This window comes from Parasteatoda tepidariorum, chromosome 3 (assembly GCF_043381705.1).
Source record: "Parasteatoda tepidariorum isolate YZ-2023 chromosome 3, CAS_Ptep_4.0, whole genome shotgun sequence".
NCBI classification, from domain to species: domain Eukaryota; kingdom Metazoa; phylum Arthropoda; class Arachnida; order Araneae; family Theridiidae; genus Parasteatoda; species Parasteatoda tepidariorum.
Window position 1 is genome coordinate 79,461,680 of NC_092206.1, and position 19,183 is coordinate 79,480,862.

General features: G+C 29.2%; 2 protein-coding genes across 2 annotated transcripts in view; one reads left to right on the plus strand and one right to left on the minus strand.

The window, feature by feature from the left end:
- The window catches only part of LOC107448633 (lysosomal alpha-mannosidase), a 74,705-nt gene extending 64,308 nt beyond the window's left edge, over positions 1-10,397 (minus strand). The window contains exon 1 of the mRNA XM_043053903.2: positions 10,272-10,397. The gene's annotated coding sequence lies outside the window, so the exon portion shown is untranslated. The remainder of the gene's footprint in view (positions 1-10,271) is intronic.
- LOC107448617 (acyl-CoA Delta-9 desaturase) overlaps positions 1-19,183 on the plus strand; it is a 64,316-nt gene that overhangs the window by 1,199 nt on the left and 43,934 nt on the right. The window lies entirely within an intron of this gene.

Consider the following 19,183-nt stretch of genomic DNA (forward strand, 5'->3'; position numbering starts at 1 on the left):
ATGAAAGAATTATAAGTGAAACAACATTAGAAAATTACATTTTTTCTGCTCCAAGAATGAAAAACATTATCCCATTTTATCAGTATGATTAGATAACATCTAAAATTTTAAAATACCATCATGCATTTAACCTTGAAATCTCTACAAATTTTTAGATTGTATGGCTCTGCAGTTTTAATTTACTAAAATTTCAATATTATGAGTAGGGGAGAGTGGGGTCAATTGTAAAATTTTTTACTTAACTATTTTTAACTAGCAAAAAATCCAATATATTATTAGTATTACTTGACAGACGAGTAAAGTAGTCTGTCCTCTACTAGAAAAATAATAAATACCTTATTTTAAATGTTATTATATTAGTTATTAACAATTTTTGACAGTCGTGCACTTGTTACAATTGTCCCCACTTACGGGGTCAATTGTAACAGTTCATAAATTCAACTAAAACATAGTTAATTATACATATTATCATAGTTGTGATATATTTTTTTATTGATCAAAATAGTAGTGATATTTTAGGAGTAAAAATAATAATGAGCAGAGACCTAAAGGGTTAAACTTTTAACTTTAAGGGGTTAAAAATTTTAATTTATGCTGTGAAAGGTGACAAATAAAATAATGCACATGCAACATAATATAAATGATATAGGAAACTATTGGTGGTTCTCAAAGAGTTAAGTAATGGTTTGAAATCAGTACTAAGGGGTTAAACAATCGCAATTGAAATTATGAATTTTATTTTCAGCTTTTACAATCGTCCCTTTACTTATTGTTACAATCGTCCACAAGACGCCATTTCAGCTTCATTTGTTAAAAACAATGCTAGTTAATTAGCAAAACTAATCTTTTTTTCTTAAATGTTAATTAAGGTGTCCACTTACATATTCGGTTAATAATTTTTATCGGCCGGAATCATTTTACATAATGTGTGTGAAACTACGTAGCAGATATAATGAAAACAAACATATGTAAAAGAGACGTGATGGCTCAAGAGATAGACCGTGTGCCTTCAAATGAGGTGAACCGGGTTCAAATCCCAGCAGTGACTGGTCGATACGAATTCCGCATCCGGCTTGCACGGTGCTGACGTGAAATATTCTCAGTGGTAGACGGATCATGGGTTACAGTCCTCCTACAGTCAGACTAACCGTGGCAGATTTTCGTGGTCTTTCTCTCCATATAACGAAAATGCGAGTTAGTTCCTACAAAAAGACCTCCACGAAGGCAAATTTCTCCCATTACTTGATACAGGAGTTCCTTTGTCTTCTAGATTGGGTTCAAAATTACAAGGATGCGTAGTTGAACATTAGTAGTCGTAAACCCAAAAATTAGGTCGGTTGTTCAATGACGGTTATAAATTTTTTTTTTTAAAAAAAGAACATATGTAAAACGTAATTAAAAAAACTTGAAACAAAATCTTAAACAATACAATAAGTTTATTTTAACTCAAATTCCAGTAAAATTTTGATTATTATTACAAAATATGAAACATTTGAAGTGTAATGCAGAAAAAAAATGAAATATGGACATATATTTACCATCTTGAAGATTTCGTTCGATTTAGGGCTGTTAACTATTATTATTACACAATTACACTCTCTTTTCATTTATTATTTATATATTTATATTTCCATTTCATTTTCACTCATAGCTTCGTATTTCTTTCCTTTTCACTCCTTAAGTCTCTTAAGATTGCGACTAACTAATCTAATCCCTTCCAATTGTCAAAAGAAGGCATTAAAAATATGTCACAATTTCGTCCTTCCCACCGTCTAAAAAATATGTAATAAAAAAGTTATGTAATGTCCTTTAATTGAGACTTTTGCCTTTTAATTAAGACGCTTGTCTTACAATTAAGACGTTTCTAAGTATCTGGGAGAAACGGATGGGAAAGGTATGTTTCCAGTCAATACCAACATCCTAATAATATTGTTGATCAAATCAAAACCGTAGTCCGGAAGCTAATTCACAATCCAGTGACCTTTAACGACTAACTCTGTTTTTTGGAAATTTTCTTCTTGATAGTAGTTGGTCGCAATTATAAAGAAGCTTTCACTTTTTTTAAAAAAATACACTCATGGACAAAAAAATTAGCGCACCAAGAAGGAGTCGTCAAAATGAAACGAAATTTTACATACGTAATGACTACTTTGATATAAATAAATGATTAGAAAATCAAAGAAAAACTATAATCTTTGATTTTCTAATCATTTACTTATATCAAAGTAGTCATTACGTATGCAAAATTTCGTTTCATTTTGACGACTCCTTCTTGGTGCGCTAATTTTTTTGTCCATGAGTGTATATTATCTGACATAAAAAAGAATTAGGAATCAAGTTTTTTTTTTCTATTTTCGAAAATGACAAACAGGAGAGGGGGTCGTTAAAGGTTTCTGGAGTGGAAAATCGCGGGCCGGAAACCCTTCACATCTTAAAATCTCTACATCAAAATTTAATTAAAATTTGATTAATAAGAAACTACTTAAATTAATATTACTATATCTTAGTGAATTGCTATATGTAAAACGTGATATCGAAACAATACGCTGCAAAAATTAAGATAAAGAAAGCAACAACGGAAAAAGAAAAATATTAAAATTAGTTTAGATTTTTCTTTGAGCCACAAAGAAGAATAAGGAGAGGGGGAATTACTAGATTACATAAATATATCACTAGAATGTACAATAAAGAATAAAAGGGTTATTCTGACTAAAACATAACTCAGAATTGAATCTTCACCCACTTTATCAGGGGCATGGGAAACAAGCGGCGTTAGTAGGATGTGACATTGTGAATTAATGTCCTTGATGAAGGAACAACTTCAAAATTACAACTTAACTTCGGGGAAAGACAATAGAATTTTTTGTCGCCATTTTGTTCGAATCTTATTTCCTGTTTCCTACTTGTAAAGGTTAATAATTTTTTTCACGAGATGTTCTTGTTACATTTGAATGTGGCTTTCTGGATTAAAGATCAAAATTTAATGGAATAGTTGGATGGTCAAAATAAGGTGGTTCTAGAAGGTTTGGGAAACTGGTTTCGGTGTGATAGTCATTAGTTTGACAGAAGTATGATAGTCTGATTCAAACAAATAAAAAAAAACTAAATAATGTTAAAAAAAATTACAAAAGAAGATAACCTATTTTGCTACAATATAAAATATTTGCCTACATTTAATTCATGATACAAAATTGTGAATGAAACACTTGTGTAGAGAAAGAAGAATATGAAATACTGTCTACTCTAGTCCTGATTTAAGGATCAGTGTGATAAGAGTGTTAGGTTTGATCGTAGCTAGCCCTTAGAAGCTATTTCGACAAATCTTGGCCATTGCTAAGAGTGTTCTGTAAAGAACACCCTTAATATATATTTTTTTAGAATCCTTTTATAAATGAAGTCAACGCATTGGATGTCGCAAATTAATATTTAAGAGAGGGGAAAAAATGGTTAAGGAGATCTTAAAAATTACAGTACAGGAAGGCTAGTGTAATAAACATAAACCGGTTTAAGTGGAGGTTGAAACTTCCAGGTGTTTTGCTTAATCATCTTTCAATTGCTTTTTTTCCCTCCCGAAATAAAATTTGGTTTTGTTTTGTTTGTGCCTTCCTGTACTGTAATTTTTCAGATTTTGATAATGTTTTTGACTTTATTCGCTTTGATATTAACTTATGACCCTCAAGTTACATACTTTTTGTTTTCATTTTTGATAAGGATCCTAAGATTGCGCATTGAGTGTAGCCTTTACGGAACACCGTGTATAAGTAAATGAGGAGAGTGCAGCGTTTTAGAAGTTGTTCCGACCCTTCTACTTATTTTTAATAGTAGCGGCATATGACGGTACATTTATCTGATTTTTTCATGCCAACTATCTTTATAACAACATTAAGTTAAAACCCAAATTATTCAATGCTATATTGTAAAAAAATCCGGGTCAAAATACCGTGTAAAGTACCGGTACTTTGGATGCATCAACCGTAAAATCCATTTTTAACTTAAAATACTATAACATAATTTTTTTATACAATATTTATTTAATTAGAATAATTCAGTAATGTAATTATTACTGTGAAAATTATAGTGCGTCAGATATTTTTTCGTAGCATGCTCTGTTAAAAATTGATTTCACGGCAAAAAGTACGGCACCCTGGATGTAATTGTAAATTTAGTAAAAAGTAAATTTTACCGAATAAATTGTTTTAATGCCCAGTATCATGATAGAATTTCATATTTTACATTTTGTAACCGTCGTTGAACAGCCGGCCGAATTTTTGGGTTTACTACTTCTAATGTTTAACTCCGCAGCCCTGTAATTTTGAACCCGATCCAGAAGACCAGGGAACTCCTGTATCAAGTATTGGGAGAAATTTGCCTTCGTGGAGGAATTTTTGATGGAACTCACCCTCGTTTACGTTACATGGAGAGGGAGACCACGAGAACCTTCCACGGTTAGCATGATGGCAAGGGGACTCTAACCAATGATCCGTCTACCACTGAGGATATTTAACCTTCTACCAAACAGCATGGTACTCAAATAATATTTTATTGTTAATTTTTCCAAAAGTCATTAGCAAAGCACATCGATAAGAATTACCATGCGTTTTGGTGTTCAGAAACGAGGCATCCCTAAGTGCCGGTACTTCTTACCGTAATTTGATTTGGAATTTTTTACAGTGTAGAATAGAGTAGGGATGCTTAACATATGAGTTACGATACGAATTTGGATCGATAGGTCTTCCGAAATGAGTCCAGTAGCTTCTCCAAGGAAAAAAAGACCTTCATTTTAAACATAGAAGAATTATTTCAAGTAAGTAAACCTGTCATTGTATAATTTATTGTTGTACTATCACTAACTTTTGTACTTAGTTTATTTACCTTAGAACACTAGATGATTTCAACTGCCAGTTATGTAGTTCTGTTTAATACATAAATGTTCATATTTAACTGTTTCTTTATTCAAAGGTTTTTCACGTTTCGAAAAATCAAATTTTTATTGCAATTTAAGTAGTAGCAAATCTTCAAAAATGTAAATTTAAAAAGTGGAAAAGTTGGTCTGGATGTGTATTTTGGGTAGGAAAAAAAACCGGAAAACTTTAATAATAAAACGGATAAAATAATTTAAAACGGAAATATGAAACGGGCTGTCTCAGGGGAAGAAAATCAAATTTTTTCCACAAAAAAAGTAATTAAAACGAAACGAAATTTGCTAGAAACAAAACTTATCACTAAAAATTATAAAGTTTTAAAATAATAACGAAGAATAAATTATATTATTTAAATTAAATATTTTTTTCTGATTAGTCTTCTGATTAGTCTTCTGATTAGTTAGAAGTTCTTTCAATGATAATTTTTTGAACTAATTTATTTTTAACGTTCATCTGATTAGAAAGAAGAGTCAGCTATGATTATCCTACACCATAAGGAAATTATAATTATCATAATCACGGAATAATTGTTGATCGTATAATTAATTAAGCAGAAAGAAATATAAGTTTATTTTGGTTAATTCAACACATCAATGAAAAACTTATTGTCTCAGCTTGTTACAGTCTTAATTTGCTTTTTTTTTTCTGACCTTTACATTCTCATGATGATAGCACAAAAATTATCTCATGTAATTTTAAAGTTTTCGTTTAATTCCTCAAAAAAATAAATAAATAAAATAATAATAAATAAATAAATAAAAATTATAATGTAGCTTTTCAATTTTTAATTTGATTAAAGCGTGTATTTTATTTTTATTATATTTAATCATTGATCGAGAACATCTGACGCAAGTTATCAGATGTGCAAAGATGTTCAACTCGATAACCGTGTTTTACAGTAAAGTGGAACACTCGTGTTTAGGGGGAATTTCTTAGACAAGCTGTCGCTTAGCAACCGTGGGGAAAAGTCTGATGTAGAAGGGGAAAATCAAAAAATTAAGTTTATTATATTTTTTTTTTCAGTTTCCTAGTGCCTAAGAAAAATTTGATAAAATTTCTCCATAGTGGTGGATGCTTTGTCAGAAATTTTCTTAAATACCGCAGTGTTTTCCAATCGGAAAACAAGGATGGTTGCTACTGAGTCAAGGGATCTTTACAGCTTTATATTTGTTTATATTAACTTATTATTTATCTGCCGCTTTAGTAAAGCCAATAGAAAATGTTCGCCACTTATGGCAACAGAGTCAGGTGCCTCACTGAGCAAATATATTTTGGAATCTTTTATTTTTTTAGGGCTCCTTTTCTTTCCTGTTTTTTATTATTTATTTGAGTTTGATTTTTATTTCATTTTATAAGTGTGCAACTTTTATTGTTTAGCTCTATAACCGTGTTTCATCATAAGGAAGCAGTGCGGTGTTTTGTAGACTCTTCTCTGACAAATCATCAAAATGAATAAAATTCTGATTTCGATGAAGAAAATTAAAGAAAATTACTCTAGTGATGAAAAGGTATCCGACAAAAATTCGTTGACTTTGAATTCTTTGATAAATGTTCTTAGAATTTTATTCATTCTATGAGTATTAGGATAAAATCGCTTAGTGGACGACTTTTGACCGAAACTGACTATATTCCCCCAATATTCTATACTAAAATGTTTTTAAAAAAGAGCCTAAATTAAATTTTTCTTTCGTGACAATTGGTTTACTTTTGATAAAAACTTTATTGTTATTCAATTCTTATTAAATAATTATCCACCATCATGCGTTTAAAATGTTCGTGAGGAAACTCTACAAACAGAAAAGCGCGAGTGAAACTTACTTAATTTGCTTTTTTTTCCACCTCCCCATTATCGTTTAACTATTTTTGATGCTTACTTCGTTGAACTGAATTAAGCACGAGAAATTCGAAGCCATGGATCGTAAATCAGCTGAATAATTACGGAGCAAGCTTATTTCTTTCGAAGTTAGCTATCATGTTATATTTAGTGGAATATTATCAAGTGAGATCGAATTTCGAGTGTTTTTAACTAATTAATCGAAATTACTCTTGTTAAATGATGCAAAAAATCGTTATGGTTGGGTATGTTTTTAATATTTTAAAAATGAATATGCAGTAACTGAATACGCATTTATTTACATAGTAAATTAAACGCTTTGAAATACACAATTTAGTTATTAAAACATTTTTGAAAATAAAAAATATTAGTGTATTTCAAGCTTCCTTTTTCAATCAAAATAGGATTTGATAAGTATGTCATCAAAAATAGATGGTTACATGTCACCCAAATAATAATAATAGTAAAAATAAAATCCCAAAAGTTAAATTGTCCAAAAATTTATATTTTTTAATAGATACACAGAGATAAGTGTATGGAAAAAATAGTTTAAATATATTTTTTACAAATATTTGGTAGTTAAAATATTTTGCTAACATTTATTTATTTTATTTTCAGCTGTGCCTAACACAAGATAACTGGATCTCTATACACTTTTGCAACAGGGCCCCTCCTTTTTGAAGCCAAAACATTTATCAGAAAAAAACAATTGTTGACTTAGTGATTCGAGCATTTTTATCGGAGAGAAAAATCACACGTTATAATAATTAATAATCAAAGAACACCTAGTTATATTTAGCTATGATCGGTAGTAAAATTAATAATGCGATAATTAAGTGTGTCACATAGTGTCATGCTCATACCTGCCAACTCATACTTCGTCCAAAAAAGTGTTTTCCTAGTGGTAGGGTAAAGCCAATGAAATTGAGATCGCATGCTAGTGTTTTGTAAAAATTTAGTTAATAATTAAAAACACAATCAGAGAGCTATCAAATCTATTATATACATGTTTAAATAATTCAAATATAATGCTAAAGTCATATTAAATCTTATTTATTTAATGAAGAATAAAATATGATTCTATCAATTTTGCCATCACATTAAATATAAAAAAAAATCTTCCGGGAAAACTGGAAGAGTTGGCAACTATACATACTTCATCATACTCCCTTGTCACATGCCACGTAGGCAGTTCAGAAACGAAGCACAGGATACTGATCATAATTCAAATTTTAATTTCAAATTTAAATTAAGTTTTTCAATGACATTAGTGAGCATAGCAATAGTAATAATCAAATGTATACAAATTTGATAATAAAATTAAACTTTTAAAAAAATCTGAGAAAAAAAATAACCTAACTTTTTAATTTGTTAATTTTTAATATTTTTATTCTAACCTAAATGGGAGTTTATCACACTGCTTGTTACCCCTTTTTCCACTCTGTCACAAACTGTCACAATTTCATGGAATATCTTTTTCCAAGCATGACATCATCAATGGACAGCCCCTAAAGAATCTTCTTATCGAAAAATATTTAACCAGATTTTTAATAATAACCAAAAAATAAAATGAGTTTCAGTATAAGTTTTTGGAGGAAATTGCAATTGTAACCGAGAGAAATATTAAGTTTTAATTTAATCCAATTAGATTAGGAAAGTAAATCTTTGAAATTACAGTAGCGTTAATATATTGAAAAAAAATTTGGAGTAACAGTCTGTTTAGATCTATAGGTAAACCGATGGCAATTTATTGCTCCAAACAGAGTCAGATGGAAGGAGCACATGGAGATCGCCTTGACATGTGACAGGCTGTAGTGCCGAGGAAGAAAGAGAAGAACAGTCTGCTTATCGTTAAGAAACAAAATTACTGTCGAACAATCGTGAGGTTTGTTGAGCGAATAAGCTAGATGGGTGCATAATTCCCTGATTATATAAAATTGACTGTTATGAAATGAAAGTTATGAAATTTATGACCATCAACAAATATTTGATCTGCCATTCTTTTCAATTTTTTAATCACAAGCACCAAAAAATAGGGTTGAAAGGTTTGAAAGTACATTATGCTTTAAGTTGATGATCCAAGATGAGGAAGATTTTGCTAGTAGCGAAAAAATAAGAATTGGAAATAAAAATCTAGTTTTCTGTAATTGAGAAAGATTATAAATATTTTAGTTCGCGTTTATAACCTAAGTTTTTTCTAAAAAAGAAATTAAAATTTTTTTTCTTCTAAATTTCTGATTCGAAATATCAAAGCCGCTAGCAATTGTTTTTCTTTCTTAATCCTTGTCTCCAGCTCTGTTTGAGCATCGACGCCGAATACGACGCAGAAGGGACCACCGAAAAACGTCGTATAAACGATAACGTCGTATAATCGATTTTTACTTCTAAAACTGAAACTAACTCTGTTTTCAGTTAATTTTAATGTTTAACGTGTTGATTTACATAAATTTCTAAATTAGACAAAGCAAAACAAACAAATAACAAAAGAAGAAAAATTGCAGTGAACAATTTGAATGTATGTTACCTTTAATTATATTTTCTTGCTATTAGTCTCTCAATGCTTTGAATAGCGAGTTGAAGTTACTGCTTTCTATCATGCAATTTCAGATTTCTAATCACGGCCAAATCTAATGGCTGAAGCGCACTTGTGCAATTTGCGGGAAAAGAGCGAGCTTTTACATTTTCCAAAATAATTAGTATCGATGGGTGCGCTGGACATTGGTCGATGAATAGCAAAATTTTTCGTTTTTGCCTCTTCATAACATTGTCTAATTTTTCAGTCACCTAGTAAAAATTACGGTCGTCATCCAAGCATTCTTGTTGGCACCCTTTTCTGTATCATTCATATGGGCAAATTCCGCCCTTTTTTAAAATACACAAGAAAAAATAAAAAATTAAATAAACGTGAACAAAATCTAAAAACCGACGTATAACCGATTCTGTGCGTCGTATAAACGATATATTTTTACATTAAAATGAATAGGAATGATTTGGGACCACACTAAAACGTCGTATAAATGTAAACGTCGTATAAGTGATCGTCGTATAAACGATGCTCCAAAGTAGTAAAAGTATTAAGTAATAAAAATATTTAGTAGTGAAAGTATTTAGTAAGATAAGATTATAAGTGGCATTTTATTGAATTTAAAGATGTCAATTGTTGAAAATATGTTAATTTTGAGAAGCTCTTCATCAAACATACTTTCTCTTTGAAAAGCAGCTTATTTAACCACCTGGCAGATAAAAATAAACTCTTATGCACACAGCGACACAGCTGACCATCACCATATACTTAGGGATTTTATGGTTTGTCAAAGTAAAAATTTTACAATTTTTTTTAAATATTTAAAATTTACATTCGAAAAACATTTTAATAACCTTAACTAGTTTTCTTGTGAAATTAATGCAATAGCCTAAAAAGTTAAAATGATTTGCATTTTAACAACAACAAAAATAGCAACGTTTTACAAATTATAAATCTGAAGTCGAAGCAAAAAAAAAAAAAATTCCCTTACCTTCATTAGAGGAATATTTTAATGTGTTCTTCACGAAAACTTTTCTGATCTGATAATTTACGTAACATTAAATTTTAAACTCCTATCAAATATGCTTAGAATAAAAGGAAGGAAAAATGTTTTCAGATTAACCGGGTAAAGAAAAATACTGCGCATGCGTAGAGACATCTGCCATCATTGATCACGAAGAAATGTTCAAGGACGTAATCAAGTAGGAAAAAAGCAGATGAATTGCATTAAATCGTGAAAACTAAAAATTACAGAATAACAGTTCAAAGAGGAATGTAATTTCAAAAATATGAATAAATAATTTGAATCTAAGAAAAAAGCGAATGGAACAAACCATAATTTCTTTTGTTTTAAAAAGCGAAATAAGACCAAACGATAAATTTGAACGAAATCTTTTTCTTTTTTTTTTTTTAGAAAATGATATTAACAAAGGGAAATAAATACTCTATATTTTATATTTTCATTGTTATCTGACATTTCTATGAACACTTAATTCACATTTGGAAAATGGATATTCACTATCTATATTGGAACATTTTTGAACCTAATTTAAGCATAAAAATGGGGCAAAAAGAATTCTTTTTCGTCAAACAATGCATTTTTGAAAATGTTGAAATATAAAATTGGAAGAATATTTAAAACCAAGAGTTGTTTCAACTATAAAAAACGGATTTTTCCATTCGATTGAATTCATTGATTTTTTAAAACAAGGAATAAAATGAATTTCTAAATTAAAACGCATGATTATTATTATTTTTTTTAAATTATGGGAATTTTTTTTCTTTATGATGCATTAGAAAAACTAGCAATCCTAAATAATAGCAATGTAAGCATTTAAGTTTAATTTAATTAAATTATGAATTTTTAACCAAAAATCAGCCTTTTTCTTAACATATTTGAAGATCAAGGGTGATAACGGTTTAGGTCCATTTTTCTCACAAATGGCGATTGAATCACCTTTTGTTGCATTTGGAAGATTACTAAGTTTTGACAAATTCGTGCTATTACAACTCGTCTCAGGCTCAACTCGTCGCTGGCACAACTCGCGTAGCGACAATTCGTCGCAACCACAATTTCTTGCGATTTCGATGAAATACATCAATCTACGAAAACAAAATTCTTGCAAAAGCTAACTAAATATTTAGTTTGCGGCCGAGGAAATATTGTGAAAGCATCTAATGTTGGGAATTGCTTGTTATTTTTTGCGCAGTATAAAGGAACTAGCTTAAATACTCATATCTTGCGCAGTTTCTAACGAATTCTTTTGTAATTAATTTTGTATTCAATCTTAATTAATCTTACATTTCTATTAATTTTGCATTCTTAAATAATTAATTTTATATTCTTAAATTGTAATTAATCTTCAATTTCTCTACAAATTTTGATTAATTCCATTCTGTATTTATGAAGCTATACAAAAACAACGGAAGGCGAAACAATTAATTTTTTATAAAAATGTCCATATCTCTATAAATATTTACTCTAGGTTCATGAAAATTTATGCAGTTATAAAAAATAACAACTAAAGAAATCGATCCAAGTTACAAGTTTTTTTGCCTGATTTTCTTTCTTAGGGTGTTCGAAAATACTTGTCTTCTTTCGTAATTTATTGTAGGTCTTCCAAACCTCTAAAAGCTTTAAATCTTATTGCTAAGTATGAAAAATTGCATGAAGTAAACATTTCTAAAGTAACAAAATGAACCCTTAAGTATTTCGCGAGAAATTTAAAAAAAATTTGAAGAAGCCAGCGTGTTTTTTCCATTATTGTAGGATGTGTATATTAGAGATAATATATTTTCTAATTAGCCTATATTTTAGACAAGCAAATTATTTATATGAGTCTTTGCATATTTGTCACGAGAAATATAAAATTCTATCTATCGCTATTGTCTTTGATAATATTCTAGATTGTGTAAGTTTAATTTTTAAACTTAATAATTCTCTAAAACATTTTAGTACTTATTTTTTCCCTATTTTTTCTTTAATTTAATTTCAGTTTTTACAGCAATATTTTTTGAATTTAAAAAAAGAAGTTTTTAAGTTTAGCTAACACATACGTAACCAAAGGTCTTTTAGACACTACGCGTTTCATCACGGAAACTAGAGCTTTTTTGGATATGAGATCAGTAAGAGTTTCGAACAAAAACTTATTGAATCAGAATAAAAACGAAAAAATTTTGAATATTTTTTTGAGCTTTAGATCGGTTTTTAATGCACCAAGAAACTATCTCAATGAATTAAGAGACAGACTTTAAACTGAACTATAGTTGAACGCTGCAAGCGATATATAAATTATGAAATACTACAAACATACAATAAACGATCGATATAATATGAAGTCATCGTCAAGACCCTAATATTAAAGATACAAAAATTGTATGTAAAGATTGTAAATTGTAAATATACAAAAATTGAATAATGAGTTTATTATGAATTAAAAATAACTAGACTTCCGCTATTACGCCAGAATTTTATTTTGAATGCATTTTTGAAGAAAATGTATTCACCACTAAAGCTAGCTTATCCTAATGCTTGATACAGGAGTTCCCTTGCCTTATGGAAGGGGTTCGAAACTACAAGGATACGGCGTTGAACATTGATAGAGGTAAATTCAGAATTTGGGAGGCTGCTCAACGCTGGTTATTAAATGAAATGAAAAGATGCATATGTAAGAAATAGACAACACCCTCTCCTTGTTTTTTAGAGCTATTACTGAAAATCTTTAATTTTAGAAATAAGTTTAAACAATCAATGCAAATTTTGAATGAAACTATTAAAAATACGTTTTAATTTATTTATAATTTTTTTATATATAGAATATTCTTCAGGAATTCATTGATGCTTTCCGTCGGTAATCAAAAGTATTGATCTTTAAGACGTGTCAAGGAAAATTTTATTTCAACTTTTTTCTCACTCAAGTTTATTAACATTAATTAAAAATATGAAACTTTTTAAGTTAAGTATAATACACTTTTTACATTTAAAAAAAAATCAAAATTAGAGGATTTTAGTGTCGTATGTAAATATTGCTCCTACCTCTTCGGCCCTTTGTAAATAACAATAAGCAAATCTCAAAATCACGGGTGACTTTGGGAGACGCGGTGGGTCTACAAGTCCCTCTCAATATTTCAGACCAACAGAGAAAATTTTCATCAATCATTATTGATTCAAATTCATCAAAGGTAAAAGCAAAAAAGAGATTAATTTTTTTTACAAATGTTTATCTGATTTAAGAAATTTTTTCTATTACGAGTGAAATTTATGTGATCGTAAATTCCCTCAATTGGACATATTAATGCGGTAATGATACTAATCATGTGGTAATGATTGTTACATCTTAAAAACGCCTGCTTCAGCATAATTCGGTATAAAAAAAACAAACATTTTGTGAAGCGTGGACCTTTACTTACATTGAAAATTATACAGACTAAAAAATTTATCTGGTGATCTCATAAAAATCACGCAACCCATGATTTAAAGAATTGCCTACTTTGCAAACCACGTGAACTCTATTATTGACCATGACAGTACGTATAAGGCATATGGCCTGCAGTACATATAGTGCATGGCCTGCAGAAAATTATTTAAGGCAAAAGACTAATGATGAGGAGACGCGACTGTGTGTAAAAAGAATTTCTTCTTCCAATATAAATTTTAGAGCTCGAAACTATGATGAGTCGCTATACTGCTCAACGAGTTCACTTTTGCCATCTCCATCCATGAAAAATTTAACAAACAAGGATAGCTCATAATTTTTAGAAACAAAACAATCGCCTAAGTTTAAATTCTTAAAATTCCCATACCACACTCAGACTGTTAAAAGAATTGCTGAACTGTTCAATAAATTGCAGAATAGGCATGGTATTTGGGGAATACGCTAGAGATGAATTTTAAAGAACAACTTGATTAGAACATTTATTAAAGACCTAAACTGAGCCAAAAGTCCAATTTCAACAAATTTTTGAATTCTGATTTTGTGTACAAAATTAGACCCAAAACGTACTTCCTATGTATAAATACACTTTTTTTTATGCCTATTTTATATCATAGTTTCAGAGTCCTTTTTTTTCTTGCTTTTTTTTCATCCCATAATTTCTCTGCTCTACATCAAAAATAAAAAAAAAACCATGTTTTTGGACTGAATTCTTTATGTCAAAATGTCTCGCTAAACACACTTTGATAGAAACAGGTGGAAGAAACTTCTGTGACTCTACCTAAATGTCAACATCATCCAAGAATAGATGTTGTTAAGAATTTAACTGGAAAGCAAAAGAAACGGCAGCCATTTGTGAGCAATATTAACATAATGGCTTGCAAAAGAACATGTCATTTAACACATGCTATGTAAAAATGAAGTTTTATTATAATAATATAAAAACATTTCCTTTTCATACGTATGAAGCGCGTGTTATTAAAACTTAATCTGGAATTCAATATATTTGTCAATATTTTCATAATCTTTGAACAACATTTTTATAATCCTACATCTTTTATAATCCTTAAACAGCATTAGATAGACGCATAAATACAATTCACAGAGTCACAGAAGTTCTTTCCACCTGTTTCTATCAAAGTGTGTTTAGCGAGACATTTTGACGTAAAGAATTGAGTCCAAAAACATAGTTTTTTTTATTTTTGATGTAGAGCAGAGAAATTATATGAGATAAAAAAAAAAACAATAAGAAAAAGGACTCTAAAACTATGACATAAAATATGCATAAAAAATTATTCGGTTTATGAAAACTTTCAAAATTTGAAGGAACTATGAACTTTTAAATTTCTCTGACTATTCTATGGAAAACTCAATATTTTTCGGAGATTAGAGGTTAGCGATTTTGCAAAGGAGAGAGGGGCTCACGTGGAGCACCAAAATTACAGCAATCAATTACTTGTAATAAAAATATAGTATCGATATCATGTGGGACAGTAAAATTACTGCGATCAATTACTTGTAATAAAGATATAGTATCAATCTCATGTGGAACAGCAAAATTACAGCAATCAATTACTTGTAATAAAGATATAGTATCGATATCATGTGGAACAGAAAAATTACTGCAATCAATTACTTGTAATTAAGATATAGTATCGATCTCATGTGGGACCAGCAAAACTACAGTAGTCAATTACTTGTAATCAAGAAATATAGATCATGTATCAAGATCACCATACCATAATGCTGATTACAAGTGTAATCGTGATTACAATAATCAATTATAGTGATTAATTACTTGTAATAATGATAACAACTACTCATAATTTCGATTACAACTGTAATTGTGATTACAAGTAATCAAAATTTATGATTATATATAATCATGACTACATGTAACCTGATTACATGAAATCATAATTATAAGTACTCAAAATATACGATTTTAAGTAAATTCGACTATATACTATTTTTATCATTATGCTAATACAGAACGTAAAATATTGTTTAATAATACATTTCGTACGTTTTTACATACAGCATATGTAGGTACGTAACTAAAATGCGTAATCAAAATGTGTAGGTACGTAAAATGTAAATGTGTAATATATCAGAAATGTATGTATGTATTTCTTACAAATTTGTCTGAAAACCATATTTAATATAACTTTGAACTCATTAAGTATTTTTTTAAAAATAATTTAGACGTTTACTGGCATTCTGGCTTATATCTGGAAGTACAAAGTTGTTTAATTTTTCCATGATATTTTTTTTTTCAAGAAAGGTTAATTTTGTCCTCACTAGCCCCTTGCCCCACTATACAAGGCTAATGTCGACAAGCCATGGGTATTGTGTGTACAAAATTAATAACATTTTGAGTAGTCTTTTATTACAACTCAAAAAGGTATCTAATACTAAAATTAAGTTAAATTTAATCTAAATTTTATTGTGGAATAAATATTATCATACAATTAAAATGCTTTATTGCAATACAGCATTTAATTACACTATGAATGACATTTTTAATGCAAATAAATACATTGACAACTACCATTAAATTTGATTAATTTAAAAAATATTTTGAAGTGTTTTTTATTCACTTAAAAAAATGAGAGAACAAATTTAAATTTGCATTGACCACTGCAGTCCTGGTAGTTCTGACGATGGCAACTATTGTGAGACCAATTCAAGCAGTCGGGCCACTATTTCTTCTCTTAAAATTTGAGAAACATTTCTTCTCTTCAAGAATTAAACGTCAATAATCTCCAAATAAGCAACTTCCTCCTGACAAACATAATGCTAAACATGGTTTTTATTAATTAATTTATTTATTTTTAATCTTAATTTTTATAAAATTGACTAATTTAAATTTTAAAACATGTGTGATATTTAAGTTCTTAACCGAACTATTTGTTCGTAACTACCGCGATATATCCAGAGTATGCGCTTAAATCGAAAATATTCCGGGTATATAATAATAAATTGGAACATATAATAATAAGAAAAATTTGCTAGATTTAAACTTTTTAAATAGATAAATGTTTTCATTCGTGACCACTGTTTTAAATTTTAAGGAGCATCTATTATATATTTTTAATGACTCATATTATCTTTAAATTATGATTTTACACTGAAACTGGTTGTTGTTGACGTATTCCTGTTTAGGCAGACGGGGTGAGATTGTTCTTGTTTTTCAGTGGCGCCATCTATGGCCAAGAATTCGACTTCTGCCNTAGCATATATTTTAAAAGAGGGGAGGAGTGGGGGAAGGAGGGGAGGGCCCAAAAACGGCTATGCCTAGGGCCCACGAAAGGTATAATCCGGCTCTGCCCAGAGGTATTGATTTGTCATGGGAACATGGAGGACTTTTGCGACTCGACGGATTTAACGTGCAACTGAAACTGGTAATCCGCAAAAGAGTGGAAAAAAAATTATAATAATAATAAAAATAAAGACTTTGCTTAACCCATTCAAGACTATTGTTACGAAAGCACATTAATTCCTAGCAAGTTCAAAAATGCTTTAAAAAAGTAATTAAACTTTGATGCTTAGACTAATTTAATAATTTTTTAGTGTTGGTCAGCACTTTAACTTTAAAACATCCCAGTTTCCTAAGATGAGTTCAAATTAGAAATGATTTTATTTATAGTGTGTGCATTACGGTCTCAGGGGCCCCCATCAGGGGGGAAGGTGGGAGCACGATGCGCCCACTTAAAGTTTGGGAGGGGGGGAATTTTTACGCTTAATAAAACGAATAGTTTGGGGGGAATTTAGACGAGAGAATTTTTTTATAAAGTACATAAATAAAAGAAGCAACTGGCCATTTTCAGGCATACATAACTTGACAATTTTTTTGGGGGGGGGGATGGATGGGGGCCACTATACGGTCTTATAAACATATTACCAGTGACTTTCGGAAGTGTTTTTCGAAAATGTTTTTCAATATTTAAATAATTTAGCCGAAGTTCTTCGTATTTTATAAAAATACTATTTTTCTAAAAATCGATTTTTAAAAAAATTATTTTACAGCTTTCTCTCAAATTTTGTATTTTGTCATGTAAAATTCATTCTTTAAACGGATGTAAAAAATTGTATACCTTGCAATTAAAAAATTTTTCGACTGTTATTAAATAAAAAAATAAAAAATAAAACATTTTTACTAAAAATTAGTTTTAAATTGGAATTATCTTTGGATAAATGAATTTTATAATTGTGTGTAAAAATTCTTCAATTCGCTTAAAAAGTTCTCGAGCAATGGCAAAATACGAAAAATTAAAATTAACATTAAGGATGTCCAAACTTTGGACCACTCTCCTGACCAAACTGTTGCAACCATATCTCCCAGATTTTGACCAGTTATATTTCGGAGGTCAAAAATCGGAATCCGGCGGCTTTTTTTCAGAGAAAGTACGTTTTTTTCTCTGATTTCGTTATTTAAAATATCGTCAACACTAATTAGTTAGCATATTTGTTATTTGAGGTCATTTCCTCGAACCATTAATATTGAGTCCTAGAGCTTGAAGATCCGATCATTAGATTAAAAATTATTCAGGGTGGTCCGTTTACTTTTCTTGCGCACTGTACATAAGTGTTAACTGTCTATACTATCTCACACAGGAAATTAGGCCAATAAACAGAAAAGCGCCTCCTCCCTCACTTAAAATAAAAAATGTTCTCAATAACGCATTAGTATTATTAATTATTTTTTATAATAATTGTATTAGATATTTTTATAATAATTATATTAGATATTTTTATAATAATATAGACAATTCTGACAAGATGCTAACAATTCCAACCAATACGCTATTTCTAACTTGTAATTATAAGGAAAGAATAATTATTTCACGTAATAAATTACAGGAGATATAAAGGTTTATAAAAATATTCGTTGAAAATTATTTAATAAACAAAATAAAATGTCTCTTTTAGCCATACAATTATTAACTAGGTGTTTGCATATTTTGCTCTTGTAAGTATAATGCAATTTAATTCCATTAATTTGTAAGAATTTTTTGATTTGAATGTTAACAGCAATGATAATTTAATATTTTACAGTAAAACGTATAAGTACATTGTATACTATGTGAACATCAAAAAGTTAAATATTAATAAAAAATTTAATGTTACTAAATTGACTAATCAAAGTATAATTATTATTGAAATAAAAATAATTTTTAACAACTTTAACTAAATGCTATGTTTAAGTCAATGAAACTTAAAATGGTAAATTTCTTTTTCTAAACATGGAATGTCATTATGTTTCGCTATTGGAGCGAATAAAAATAAAATTTCGAAATAACTTTTTATAATAAAATATTATCACTTGTATTCTATTATCTTTTGTCAAAAGTAGATGGCAGCACATATGAAAACGTTTAATTTAACATATTAAAATCATTTTGTATAGATTTCCAGCCATGTTTTGACATGATAAATTGAAATTTATGCCTCATAATAAAACTTTGTT